We start from the raw sequence: 12,662 nt of genomic DNA, 5'->3' as shown, positions 1-12,662 counted from the left end.
TCTTGCCCACCCTACTGACTTTGAGCCGGCCCCTGGTCAGGGCTGACCCTACTGGAGGCCCGGTCCAGCTGTGCTGCCTGGCTTCAGATGTGGCCTCCCTGTCCCAGGGCACCCCCCTGGGGCACTCCACGGTGGGGCAGCGAGGGCACAGGCATGGACGCTGCAAGCTCATCCTCCACTCGACCCTCCCTCATGTTCCAACCGTGCTCCCTCCCCAGGCTGCCTGCACACACTCCACCCTGGAGGATGGGCTCACACAGTCCCTTTTTTATTGTGGTGCAATGCACATAACATAAAATTGACCATCATAACCATCTCTGAGTGTAGAGTTCAGGGGTATTAGTACATTCACGTTGTCATACAACCATCACTACCATCCATCTCCAGAACTTTTCATTTTCCCAAACTCAAACTCTGTCCCCACGAAACACTGACTCCCCATTCCTCCTCCCCCAGCCCCTGGCAACCCCCATTCCACTTTCTGTCTCCATGAGTTTGACCGCTCCAGGGACCTCATCTAAGGACAATCACACAGTATTTATTCTTTTGTGACTGGCTTGTGTCACTTAGAGTAACGTCCTCAAGGTTCATCCATGTTGAATTTCCTTCCTTTTTAAGGCTGACTGTAAGGATGGGTGCACCACATTCTGTTTATTCCTCCATCGATGGTCACTTGGGTTGCTTCCACATTGTAGCTGTTGTGAGTAATGCTGCTATTCATGTGGATGTACAAAGATCTTTCTGAGACCCAACTTTTATTTCTTTCCTGTATATACCCAGAAGTGGGGTTACTGGACCATACGTTAATTGTGTGCTTAATTTTTGGAGGAACCACCATACTGTTTTCATAGCAGCTGCACCGTTTTTCATTTCCACCAATAGTACATAGGGTTCCAATTTCTTCACATCCTTGCCAACAATTGTTAGTGTCTGTTTTTTGATAGTAGCCATCCTAATAGGTGTGAGGTGCCAGCACAGACTTTTGCACGTGGTAGAATGAGTGGATAGAGACAACATCTGATCACTGAAGCAAGACGACTCTTGGCAGCGGCTGCAGTTGGCTGGAGTGTCACTGTGGATTGGAAAATAATGTAGTATTTCTTTCTCTTTTTAAAATTTTTCTTTAAGTTCCAGGATACATGTGCAGAAGGTGCAGTTTGTTACATAGGTAAACGTGTGCCATGGTGGTTTGCTGCACCTATCAATCTGTCACCTAGGTATTAAGCCCTGCATGCATTAGCTATTTGTCCTGACGCTCTTCCTCCCCATCCCCCAATATGCAGATTCTTTTAAAGTACTCTATAATAATTTCCCCACATTATTTTCCCATTTGTCCTAACTAGCAGGATTTTAATGTAACAAAGCTATCCGACAAGCCACGGGTTTATGTCTACAAATGAACTCTGAGCAACACAGACGCATAGCACTGAGGCTAAATTGGTGGCTGTGATTTTTGTGTTTTTTAGAACACACCCTATTGTATTGGAATCCTGGAAATGAAAATGCTATTTCCCCTGTGAACAAAGCTTTCCATAGGGGAAACATCACTTGGGGAAAAATGTGGTGCTTCTGTCCAGGATAATGGATGTTGCAGCTGTGCCTGTGACCCCGTGGGTCTGCACTTTGCACATGAAATCTTAAATCAGGCTGGGCGCAATGGCCCACACCCATAATCCCAGCACTTTGAGAGTCTGAGGAGGGAGGATCACTTGAGGCCAGGAGTTCAAGACTAACCTAGCCAGGCCTGGTGGTGTGCACCTGTAGTCCCAGCTACTTGAGAGGCTGAGGTGAGAGGATCCTTTGAGCCCACGAGTTCAAGGCTGCAGTGAGCTATGATCGTACTACTGCACCCCAGCCTGGGTGACAGAGTGAGACCTGTCTCTAAAAAAGAAGAAATAAATCTTAAATCAGTCTTTCCCTATGTCTTCTCCCCAGGATTCCTGCCCAGCTTGGAAACAGCACACAAGGGCACAGGGGAAGTGGTGGGTACACAGGGAAGGTCGGGAGCTTGGAGTCTGAGCTCTGGTCACCGTCCTTCCTGGCCATGTGGTCTTGGGGGAGCCAACTTCTGTTTCTTTGAGGACCACCTGTTCTCCCTGCTGCAGATGGAAGAGTGAGACTCACCTCACGTGTTTGTTGTGCAGAGTAAACGGCATAACTCACAGGCAGTCCCCCCAAAGGGGAGTTGAATGCAGCTGCTTGTCATTGAAGCGGTGCAGTGAGGCAGGACTCAGGGAACCAGGAACAGGGTCCTGGCTTGATTTCCCGGTCTTGCTGATACTTTTGTTTCCGGGTGCATGTTATGGTTTCCACTGTTAAGTCACCCTCCTATGCCTGTGATCTCATTGGATCGTCCCAAGAAATTATCATAATGAGGACACACTTAGAAATGAGGCACGATGGTTCAGGCCTATAATCCCAGCATTGCTTGAGGCCAAGAGTTCCAGACTGGCCTAGGCAACACAGTAAGACCCTTTGTCTACCAAAAATTTTAAAAATTAGCCGGGCGTGGTGGCATGCATGTCCTATCTATTTTGGAGGCTGAGGTGGAATACATAAGGTGTCCACATTGGGCTGGCTTGCTCACCTTCCCTGCTGTGCCATCTTCCGGAAAGCAGCCCGCCTGGAGAGCAGGGGCTAGCAGCCATTTTTCCCCACTCTCTTGGCCTTTCAGCTGTCTGTCCATCAGGAGTCAGGTGCACTTCCCTGCCAGGCGTTCACCCTGACCTGGGGCGCTCAGTTCACCCTCTCAACCTCGTTATCCGGAAAGGAATCCAGCCCTGGATTTTTATGAAAGTCCCTTTTTCAGGTTGTTGTTGGTTACAGACATGACCTTGTTTCTCATCTAGAAAGTCTAAGGAAGCAGAAAGAGAAACATGAGTCTGGAGAGGCCCCCCAAGGCGAAGTCAGTGAGGGGACACGGTGGAGAATTTCCTTCCAGTCTTCCCCAGTCATGGTTTGCTCACAGTTGAAACAACTCTGTAGCTGCTTATAAATGATAAGGGGGGAGTGTGTGTTGTGTTTTGATGTGTGTGGTGTGGATGTGCTGTGTGTAGTGTGTTTTTGATATGAGTGGTGAGTGTGGTGTGTATGATTCGTGTGTATGTGTGTGGTATATATGAGTGTGCTGTGTGTATATTGTGTGTGGTATGGTGTGTATGTGTGTAGTGTGTGGAGGGTGTGGTGGGTGAATGTGTGTGATGTGCATGTGCATATGTGTAGAGTGTATGTGTGTGGCGTGGTGTATGTGTATGTGTTTGTGGGTGGTATAGGTGTGGTGTGTGTAGGTGTATTTGTGGTATGGTGTGTATATGTGTGGTGTGTGAAGTGTGTGTGAATGCATGTTTTATGGTTGTGGTATGTGTGGTAGGTGTGTGGTGTGAGCAGTATGGGGTGATGTGTGTGTGGTGGGTGTGGGTGTGACGTGTAGGTGTGTGCATTGTGTGATGTATGTGCATGTGTGTGGTGTGTGATGTATGTGTGTGTGTGTGGTGTGTCTGTACATGGTGTGTGTGTGGTGTGTGGTGTGTGTGTATGTTTGTGTGGTGTGTGGCGTGTCTGCATGTGTGTTTGTGTGGTGTGTGCATGGTGTGTATGTGTGTGGTGTGTGTTTGTGTGGTGTGTGTTTGTGTGGTGTATGTGTGTATGTGTTTGTGTGGTCTGTGTGGTATGTGTGTATCTGTGTTTGTGTGGTGTGTGTGTGGCATATGTGTGTGGTGTGTGGGTTTTCCCAGAATCATGTGGGGGCTGCTTCTCCACCCCAACCCAGCTGCTTGCAGAGGTCCTGGTGGCTTTGCCTGGAGCAGACAGAAGGGTGCCCTGGTGTCCCTGGGCAGCTTCGGTTGACTCAGATGGGGTCAGGGTGTCCTCGTGGGCGAGCAGGTTCCTAAGGGCTGCAGGGGCCACTCCAGGCTGTGGCGCAGGAAACCTATATGGGGCCAGCTGCTGCACAGGACCTGAAAAGTACACCGAAGGAGGGTCGCAGGGCTGGCCTTGGCCGGTGGGAAGGAGTGGAGGGGTAGCCACAGCACAGCAAGTGGGGAGTGGCAGGCAGAGGCACTGGTGATGCTCAGAGCTGGCCTGCCGGGAAGATTTTTCTTTTTTTTCCTTGTGTCACCCAGTGGCACAATCACGGCTCACTGCAACCTCCGCCTCCCAGGTTCAAGAGATCTTTTCACCTCAGCCTCCTGAGTAGCTGGGACCACAGGAGCGTGCCACCGTGCCCAGCTAATCTTTTGTATTTTTTGTAGAGACAGGGTTTTGCTATGTTGCCCAGGCTGAACTGGAGCTTGTGGACTTAACCAGTCCTTCCACCTCAGCCTCCCAAAGTGCTGGGATTACACGCGTGAGCCACCGCGCCTGGCCTGTGGGGAGGATTTTAGGTGATGCTCATGCAGTCCTGTGCAAGCTGCCCAGGTTGGAAAGGGGCTGCTGCTCTGCAGAGACGTCCATGGACGGCCCCTGTCCCAGGAAGTTGAGGCTGTAGTGAACTGGGATCCCGCCACTGCACTCCAGCCTGGATGACAGAGCAAGACCCTGCCTCAAAATAATAATAATAATAATAATTTCAAATTTTGCTTTAGATTCAGGCTGCATATGTGCAGGTTACATGGGTATATTGTGTGATGCTGAGCTTTGGGATACGAATGACCTCATTACCCAGGTACTGAGCACAGTATCCAATGGTTTTTCAACTCTTGCTCCCCTCTCTCCCTCCTCCCTCTAGTAGTCCTCAGTGTCTATTATTGCCATCTTTATATCCATGAGTACTCAATATTTAGCTCCCATTTGTAAGTGAGAACATGTGGTATTTGGTTTTGTGTTCCTGTGTTAATTCGCTTAGGATAATGTCCTCCAGCTGCATCCACGTTGCTGCAAAGGACATGATTTTGTTCTTTTTTATGACTGCGTAGTATTCCATGGTGTATATGTACCATATTTTCTTTATCCAATCCACCATTAATGGACACCTAGGTTGATTCCATGTCTTTACTATTGTGAATAGTGCTGCGATGAACATGTGAGTGCACATGTCTTTTTGATAGAATGATTTGTTTTTTTTTTTTGAAACAGCATCTTGCTGTGTCAGAGATGTGATCATAGCTCACTGCAGTCTTGACCCTCTGGGCCCAATTGATCTTCCCAATTCAGCCTCCCAAGTAGCTGGGATCACAAGCAGGCACCACCATGCCTGGCTAATTTAAAAATTTTTTTTTTTGCAGAGACAGGGTCTCCCTGGTTGTCCAGGCTGGTCTCAAACTGAGCTGAAGCGATCCTTCCATCTTGGCCTCCCAAAGTGCTGGGATTACAGGCATGAGCCATCGTGCCTGGCCTGGTAGAATTATTTTATTTTGGATAGATACCCAGTAATGGGATTTCTGGGTCGAATGGTAGTTTTAAGTTCTTTGAGAAATCTCCAAACTGCTTTCCACAGTGGCTGAATTAATTTACATTCCCACCAGCAGCGTATAAGCATTCCCTTTCTCCTCAGCCTCGCCAGCATCTATTGCTTCTTGACTTTTTAATAATAGCCATTTTGACTGATGTGAGATGGTGTCTCATTGTGGTTTTGATTTGCATTTCTCTGATGATTAGTGATGTTGAGTATTTTTCATGTTTGTTGGCTGCATGTATGTCTTTTTTTTTTTTTTTTTTTGACACGGAGTCTCGCTCTGTCGCCCTGGCTGGAGTGCAGTGGTGCCATCTCCGCTCACTGCAAGCTCCGCCTCCCTGGTTCAAGCCATTCTCCTGCCTCAGCCTCCCAAGTAGCTGGGACTACAGGCGCCCACCAACACGCCCGGCTAATTTTTTTGTATTTTTAGTAGAGACGGGGTTTCACCATGGTCTCGATCTCCTGACCTCGTGATCCGCCCGCCTCAGCCTCCCAAAGTGCTGGGATTACAAGCATGAGCCACCGCGCCCGGCCTTGCCTAGTTTTTTAAACCTGCTGTTCTTGTGCAGGCATGGTGGCTCATGTCTGTAATCCCAGCACCTTGGGAGGGCGAAGCAGGAGGATCACTTGAGCCCAGGAGTTCAAGGGTGCAGCAGGCCAATCATCACAGCTGTTAATGGCCACTGCGTTCTAGCCTGGGCAACAGAGTAGAAACCGTCTCTAAAAACAAACCATAAACACTACCTAGCACTGACGTCCTGTGACCCCTCCTTGCACTCTCCACCTTTGTGTAAAGTACTCTGTGTCCACAAAGTCTTCCTCTTATTCTCCCTCTAGTTCGCATTTGGTTGTAAAGCCTCCATGCCCCTTACCAAAGCATAAAGGGCCCCTTAAAGTCTGAGGCCTATGTTTGATCTTCCCCAAATTCCCTCATAAATAAAGCAACATTCTGGAAATAACAGCCAAAAGATATTATATTGAAAACTGGTGATGACTGCTGTGTTCACTGTGTCAAACAAAGTCCATTTTTCTGGTCTTGGATCTCCAGAGCTATGAGGACAAAAGTCTCTCCCCTCTCCAACAAAGGAAACACACTGAACTTCCCAACAAGCATTCTCTTTTTCCTTTTGGGATGGAGTTTCACTGTCGCCCAGGCTGGAGTGCAGTGGCGCGATCGTAGCTCCCGCAATCTCTCCTCCCAGTTCTCCCGCCTCAGCCTCCTGAGTAGCTGAGATTACAGGCACCACCACACCCAGCTAATTTTGTCTTTTTAGTAGAGATGGGGTTTCGCCAAGTTGGCCAGGCTAGTCTCGAACTCCTGACCTCAGGTGATCTGCCCCGCCTCAGCCTCCCAAAGTGCTGGGATTACAGGCATGAGCCACCACACCTGGCCCCAAACAAGCATTCTCTAAACTCCTGTAAGGAATGACTTCACATTCCCTCAGAGAATGTCAACTTCCCGAAATGCATCCCAAGAGTTTCCAGAGTTCCTGCCAGAAGTGCCCGCACAGATGCAAACTTCTGACCCCTGAAACCAGAGATGGACCCAACTCACTTGTTGCACATCAGCAGCACTCCCAGCTCCTTGACATTGTGGACCAAGAACTTCCAGAAGCCACTGGGCACCATGTGCTTTCTGGTTTTTTTTTGCTCCTATAACCATGTTGGGCATCAAGATCTGGCCCTTGAACCTTCTACAAACCCTGTTGTCAATGCCTCTGGGTTTCCGCCAGTTACACTGAAGAAAATAATACACAGGTGGGTTAGCATCTGTGCAGAGTGCCAACTGTTCCTTAGAGGAGGGAAAAAAGGACCAAATGAAAAGGAAGTATGCCACACAGTAGTTGCCTTTGGTAACAGGACTTCACTATTTCCTTACATGCTTTTTTGGTGGGAAAAACCAGGAGCTCGTGGCTTTAGCCACTAGGAATGCAGGCACCCCTGCCATTCTCACTCCCAAGAAATGGAGACACCAAAGGGATGTGAGGGGACTGTGTAGATACTGAGATGGCGAGCACAGCTGCAGACACTGCTCTCAGCACCTGAGTTTTCTTGTCTATAAAACAGGGATCCTGCTGTCATAAGGCAACCCAAAATACATGACACAAATGCAAAGCCCTCTAAACACATCACAACAGCCAAGTGTCCCTTTTCATTAAAGTTTCACTTCACACATCAAGAGACATACGTAACAGCACTAGGGCACACCAGGGGAGACCTGTATTTCTACAGAAAGCTCTTCCACAAACCAGTTCATCGGTCAAAGATAATCCTGACTAGGTGATGTCAGAAACTGGCGGCCTGTTGGAAACTCCCTTCTTCACCCTGCACCCATTTCCATCCCAGGACCACATACCTTAATTTTGACATATCGGTCTGACTGGTGCCGGATGAACTTCTCTGTTCTCTTTTTGACGATTTTGGGCTTCAAAAGGGGTCTGAGGGCGGCCATGATGCCTTTTGGGGAAGAAGCAGCCCCAGGTGAAGAAGAATCCTGGAAAGAGGCTTGGAAGGAGGCTTTCCCGCCCAGGGACTGAATACTGTTGCAGAGTGTCTTCCAATCGCCAGCTACCGAGCAGAGCAAGCTGGGAATGGAATGGGTGCCTCTGCCAGGCTTGCTTTCCCTCCCTTTCCGAAGCTGGCAGAATACTAGGCACTCTCCAGACGCGATCCCAGGAGGTGAAGGGTCACCTCACCCACCCAGAGCCCAAAGAATGCCAACAGCTGAGCAAACCAAAACTGACCCCAAGACACTCTCAATTTGCAAGGGGCAGCAAATCCCACCCCACCAGTGTCCGAACCCCGAGATGGTCCTTCCGGGTAGTACTGGCCTTGACCATCTACTGGAATTGGAGTCTCAGTTTCCTCACCTGTAAAATGGAGATGACATTGTGTGCTGAATGCCTGCAGTGCCTGTCACAGGGTAAACGTTCAATAAAGAAAACCTTCTAATTCCCTAGGGAGCTGCTGCGCTACCACACCCCCCAACACACACAAAACCATCATATCCCTCTAAGGATGCCTCAAACCTGGAGATCTTCCAGTATCAACTCACACCTTCCTCAGTGTGGTCTTCTGAGCCATTCATTTATTTCCTAAAGCAGCACCCCTTCTGTTCTCTTCGCAGCCATCAACTGGCACAGAGTGGGTACTCAATGAACCATGTATTCAAAACAACTTTGCCTTCTGGCCCGTGATATCCTCGAAGGCAAGGGGGAAGTTTCATCTTTATATTTCCAGAGCTCCTGACAATCAGAATCGCTGTTAACAACTGAGTGAGCTGACCTGCACCCCATCTTTTTTTTTTTTTTTGCAGTCCCACTACAGCAGCCCTAGGGTCACAGACTAGAAGGAAAGGAATGTGGGGCCATGACAATGAATGAATGCACGTGGGCCAACATCAGTAAGCACGGTATAAACCAAAAATTAAATTCTACGCCCCCCACCCAACTGAATGGACTCCTGCTCTTGGCCAAGGTCATTCCAAAGTTAACCTAAAAAACTAGTTCAAGCCATAATGGCAATGCGGGGTCGAACTTGCCTCATTATGCCTTTCTCCCTGTGGAATTCAGGCACAGCTGACCAGCATTAGCATTAAAAGAGATCCCAAGACTGACAAAACAGACTTTGTAGCAATAAGACACCAAATTCCAACCTGACTCTAGTATAGCATGACAGATTGCAGGCCCAGAAAGAAACAGAAGTACTTTACCCAAAAATATATTTCTTTGACATATTCTGACATGACCCTGTAAAACTGTCTCTTGTGGGGACAATCTACATTCTGTAGTGAATCCCCCTCCCTTTCCAGGTCTCCCTGAGCCAGGAGAGACTACACTAAGAGTATGGCACCTTTTCAGGCCTGATAAGAAACATTTACAATTTAGTCTCTTTGAAGCCCGCTACCTGGAGGCTTCCTCTGCATAAATAAGAACTCAGTCTCCACAACCCCTTATCTGAACCCAAGCATTCCTTTTTGTTGATTCCAGGTCTTTAGACAAACTCAACCAATTGTCAAATCTACCAATAGACCGGACCAGGCCCCCCAACACACCTCCCTAAAATGTACAAAACCAAGCTGCACCCCAACCACCTTGGGCACATGTTCTCAGGACTTCCTGAGGGCTGTGTCACGGGCCATGGTCACTCATACTGGACTCAGAATAAGTCTCTTCAAATACTTTACACAGTTTGACTCTTTTCGTCAACAGACGCAAAGCCCAACCACCGCCCCAGCTGCCTGCTTCACTCTGTTCGTGTACGCGCTCCAGCAAGCCGACAATACCCACAGACACAGCGTGGTAGGGAAGGCCTCCTTACCAGAGGACCATAGGGCCAGATGAAGCCTGCAGGAACGCAGATGGCCACGGATTAAGACTCACCCAGGCCGGGCGCGGTGGCTCACGCCTGTAATCCCAGCACTTTGAAAGGCCGAGGCGGAAGGATCACTTGAGGTCAGGCGTTCGAGACCAGCCTGGCCAACACAGTGAAACCCACTCTCTACTAAAAATTCAAAAATTAGCCAGGCGTGGTGGTGGGCGCCTGTAGTCCCAGCTACTTGGCAGGCTGAGGCAGGAGAATCTCTTGAACTCGGGAAGCGGAGGCTGCAGTAAGCTGAGATCGCACCACTGCACTCCAGCCTGGGAAGCAGAGTGAGACTCTGTGTCAAAAACAAACAACAAACTCACCGAGCAGGAAAAAGGAGCACCGAGTAAGAGGGGGGATGAGAGCGCGCGGGGGCTGATGGGAGGTAACCTCTGGGTCCTGACAGGGAAAAGGCAAGCACTTCCGGCTCCGGGTCTTTAAAAAAAGATATGTCAAAGAAACAGTGCGGCAGAAATGCAGAATTTAACTGTTTTAATAGAGATTAATATCTAAGAATATAAAGGAAAATTTATCTTACCTTCCCTTGGCACTAGGTAGAAATTTGGAATTCTTTCTGAGTTGAGACCTGGTGTAGGGAGGAATCTACTTCCGCCAGAAGTTGAAGCCATTCGTTCTAGCGTTTGGGCTATTTCCGCCCTTGTTTCCTCTACTCCGAAGTGCGCCTCCTAGCGGTCGGGAGAGAACAAGACCGACTTCCCAAAGTTCCCTCACTGAATTTACATAGTAAATAGTAATGAGACCGGAACCGCTAACATACGGTGGGGTTCATAGTGTAGCAGGACGAGTCGCAGACAAAACTCCTCAGACACCGGATTAAAGGAGGAAGAGGTTTTTTTATTCGGCCAGGAGGGCTGACTCATGTCTTAAGAGCCGAGCTCCCCGAAAAAGAAATTCCTAGCCCTTTTAAGGGCTTACAGCTCTAAGGGGTCTACGTGAAAAAGTCATAATAGATCAAGTAAGTGTGAGGAACGTGACTGGAGGCTACATACATCAGCTAACAGAACAAAAAGTTTTACAGTGCTTTCATACAATGTCTGGAATTTACAGATAACACCAGTGGTTTTCGTCAGGGGTTAATATCATTATTATTTTAACCACCAGGGCCAGGTGGTGGCGCCAAAGTCGTCTAACTACTTATTTTACTTCTGTTTCTTTCCAACTTTTTGCTTTCTCCCTTTTCTCCTGTCTTATAAACTAGGGAAAAGGGGAGGTTGGGGAGAAACTGGGAAGGACAACAGGAGAAGTGGTGGCCTCATACCATAATAGGCCTACCACAATTCTATAATGTAACCCTATTATTGTCTGTATTTTGCATATGTGGAAGGAGAATTTTGGAGATTTTACTCCAAGCACCACGCTACTAACCATTAGTCTAAACTACCTTGTTTTGTTTGGTGTTTGATTGTTTTGTACAGCCATGGTTTGACTGTGTTAGCCAGACTGGTCTCGAGCTCCTGGTCTTAAGCGATCGTCTCGCCTCAGTCTCCTGAGTAGCAGGGATTACAAACATGAGCCATTGTTCCCAGCTACTGTCTAACTTTTTTTTTTTTTTTTTTTAGACAGGAGTCTCACTCTGTCGCCCAGGCTGGAGTGCAATGAAGTGGCATGATCTCGGCTCACTGCAACCTCTGCCTCCCAGGTTCAAGGGACAAGTGATTCTCCTGCCTCAGGCTCCGTAGTAGCTTGGATTACAGGTGTGTGCCACCACACTCGACTAATTTTTTTTTATTTTTAGTAGAGACAAGGGTCTCACTATGTTGGTCAACCTGGTCTCAAACTCCTGACCTCAGGTGATCTGCCTGCTTTGACCTCCCAAAATGCTGGGATTACAGGCTTGAGCCACCGCACCCGGCCCTTAGCTTTTTTTTTTTTTTTTTTTTTTTTTTTTTTTTTGGAGATGGGAGTCTTGCTCAGTCGCCCAGGCTGGAGTGCAGTGGCGCGATCTCGGCTCACTGCAAGCTCCGCCTCCCGGGTTCACGCCATTCTCCTGCCTCAGCCTCCCGAGTAGCTGGGACTACAGGCACCCACCACCACGCCCGGCTAATTTTTTGTATTTTTAGTAGAGACGGGGTTTCACCGTGGTCTCGATCTCCTGACCTCGTGATCCGCCCGCCTTGGCCTCCCAAAGTGCTGGGATTATAAGCGTGAGCCACCGCGCCCGGCCTAGCATTTGTTTTTAAGATTATTTTGAAAATCAAATTTCAGGAGGAAAAAAACCTCCTAGATTCCACTCCTGGAACACAGTACAGACGTCACTGGCAATCTTGACAGGGATAGTTCCAGGGACCAGAGGGGTCAGAAGCTAAACTGGATTGTATTGATGACTGAATGAGAGAGAGGTGAGAAGGGTGTGTTAACAACTCCATGGTGAGATTTTGGGCGTGAAGGGAGTGGGGAGTTTGAGGAGACCCAGAGAAGTGGAATGTCTGAGGTCACACAGCTGGCAAGCCGTAGTGCTGGGGCTAGAACCCTGCTGCATCTGTGCCTATTCCACACCTCATGAATCGTGCTTATCCTGCAGGCTGTATGTAGTGAGATGGGATGCGGAGCGGGGAAGCACATTGCTAATGACAGCCCGAATGATGCATGTCATGAAAGAAAAGGTCTTGATCGGGTCAAGTGGGTTCATCGACTGGGAGGGTTCATGAACCAGAGAGCCTGCCTTCAGTTTCCAAAGACCCAAGAGATTTGGAAGTAGTAACCTGATGGTTCAGTCTTTGTGGGGTACGGGACATGCTGCCACCTCACTTCACAGAGGAGAGCACAGGGGTACCCACACTGCTTCCCTGTGGGCACTGGGGTCCCAGGACAAGAGGCTAGAGGTGGCCTGCAGTCATCCCTGGAATAGCCCAGGGAATGTACCTGTATTCCCCCAGGCTTAAGG

General features: G+C 48.7%; 1 long non-coding RNA gene, 1 other non-coding gene and 1 pseudogene across 2 annotated transcripts; all 3 read right to left on the bottom strand.

Annotated features, from left to right (window-relative positions):
- Positions 1 to 252: 252 nt before the first annotated feature.
- On the bottom strand, positions 253 to 3,384 carry LOC131380663 (uncharacterized). The gene is made up of 2 exons (XR_009213076.1): positions 1,735 to 3,384; positions 253 to 1,072 (listed from the first exon to the last, which is right to left on the bottom strand). It is a non-coding gene; the product is annotated as an uncharacterized LOC131380663 (long non-coding RNA).
- Positions 3,385 to 6,943: 3,559 nt separating this feature from the next.
- Positions 6,944 to 8,184, bottom strand: LOC116466786 (large ribosomal subunit protein eL32-like; annotated as a pseudogene).
- On the bottom strand, positions 7,931 to 8,074 carry LOC116467694 (small nucleolar RNA SNORA7). Its single transcript, XR_004247900.1, has one exon. It is a non-coding gene; the product is annotated as a small nucleolar RNA SNORA7 (small nucleolar RNA).
- Positions 8,185 to 12,662: the final 4,478 nt, after the last annotated feature.

Source organism: Hylobates moloch, unplaced genomic scaffold (genome assembly GCF_009828535.3).
Source record: "Hylobates moloch isolate HMO894 unplaced genomic scaffold, HMol_V3 SCAFFOLD_4, whole genome shotgun sequence".
In the NCBI taxonomy this organism is placed as follows: domain Eukaryota; kingdom Metazoa; phylum Chordata; class Mammalia; order Primates; family Hylobatidae; genus Hylobates; species Hylobates moloch.
The sequence above is the reverse complement of the archived record's forward strand: the minus strand, read 5'-3'. Positions and strand labels throughout refer to the sequence as shown.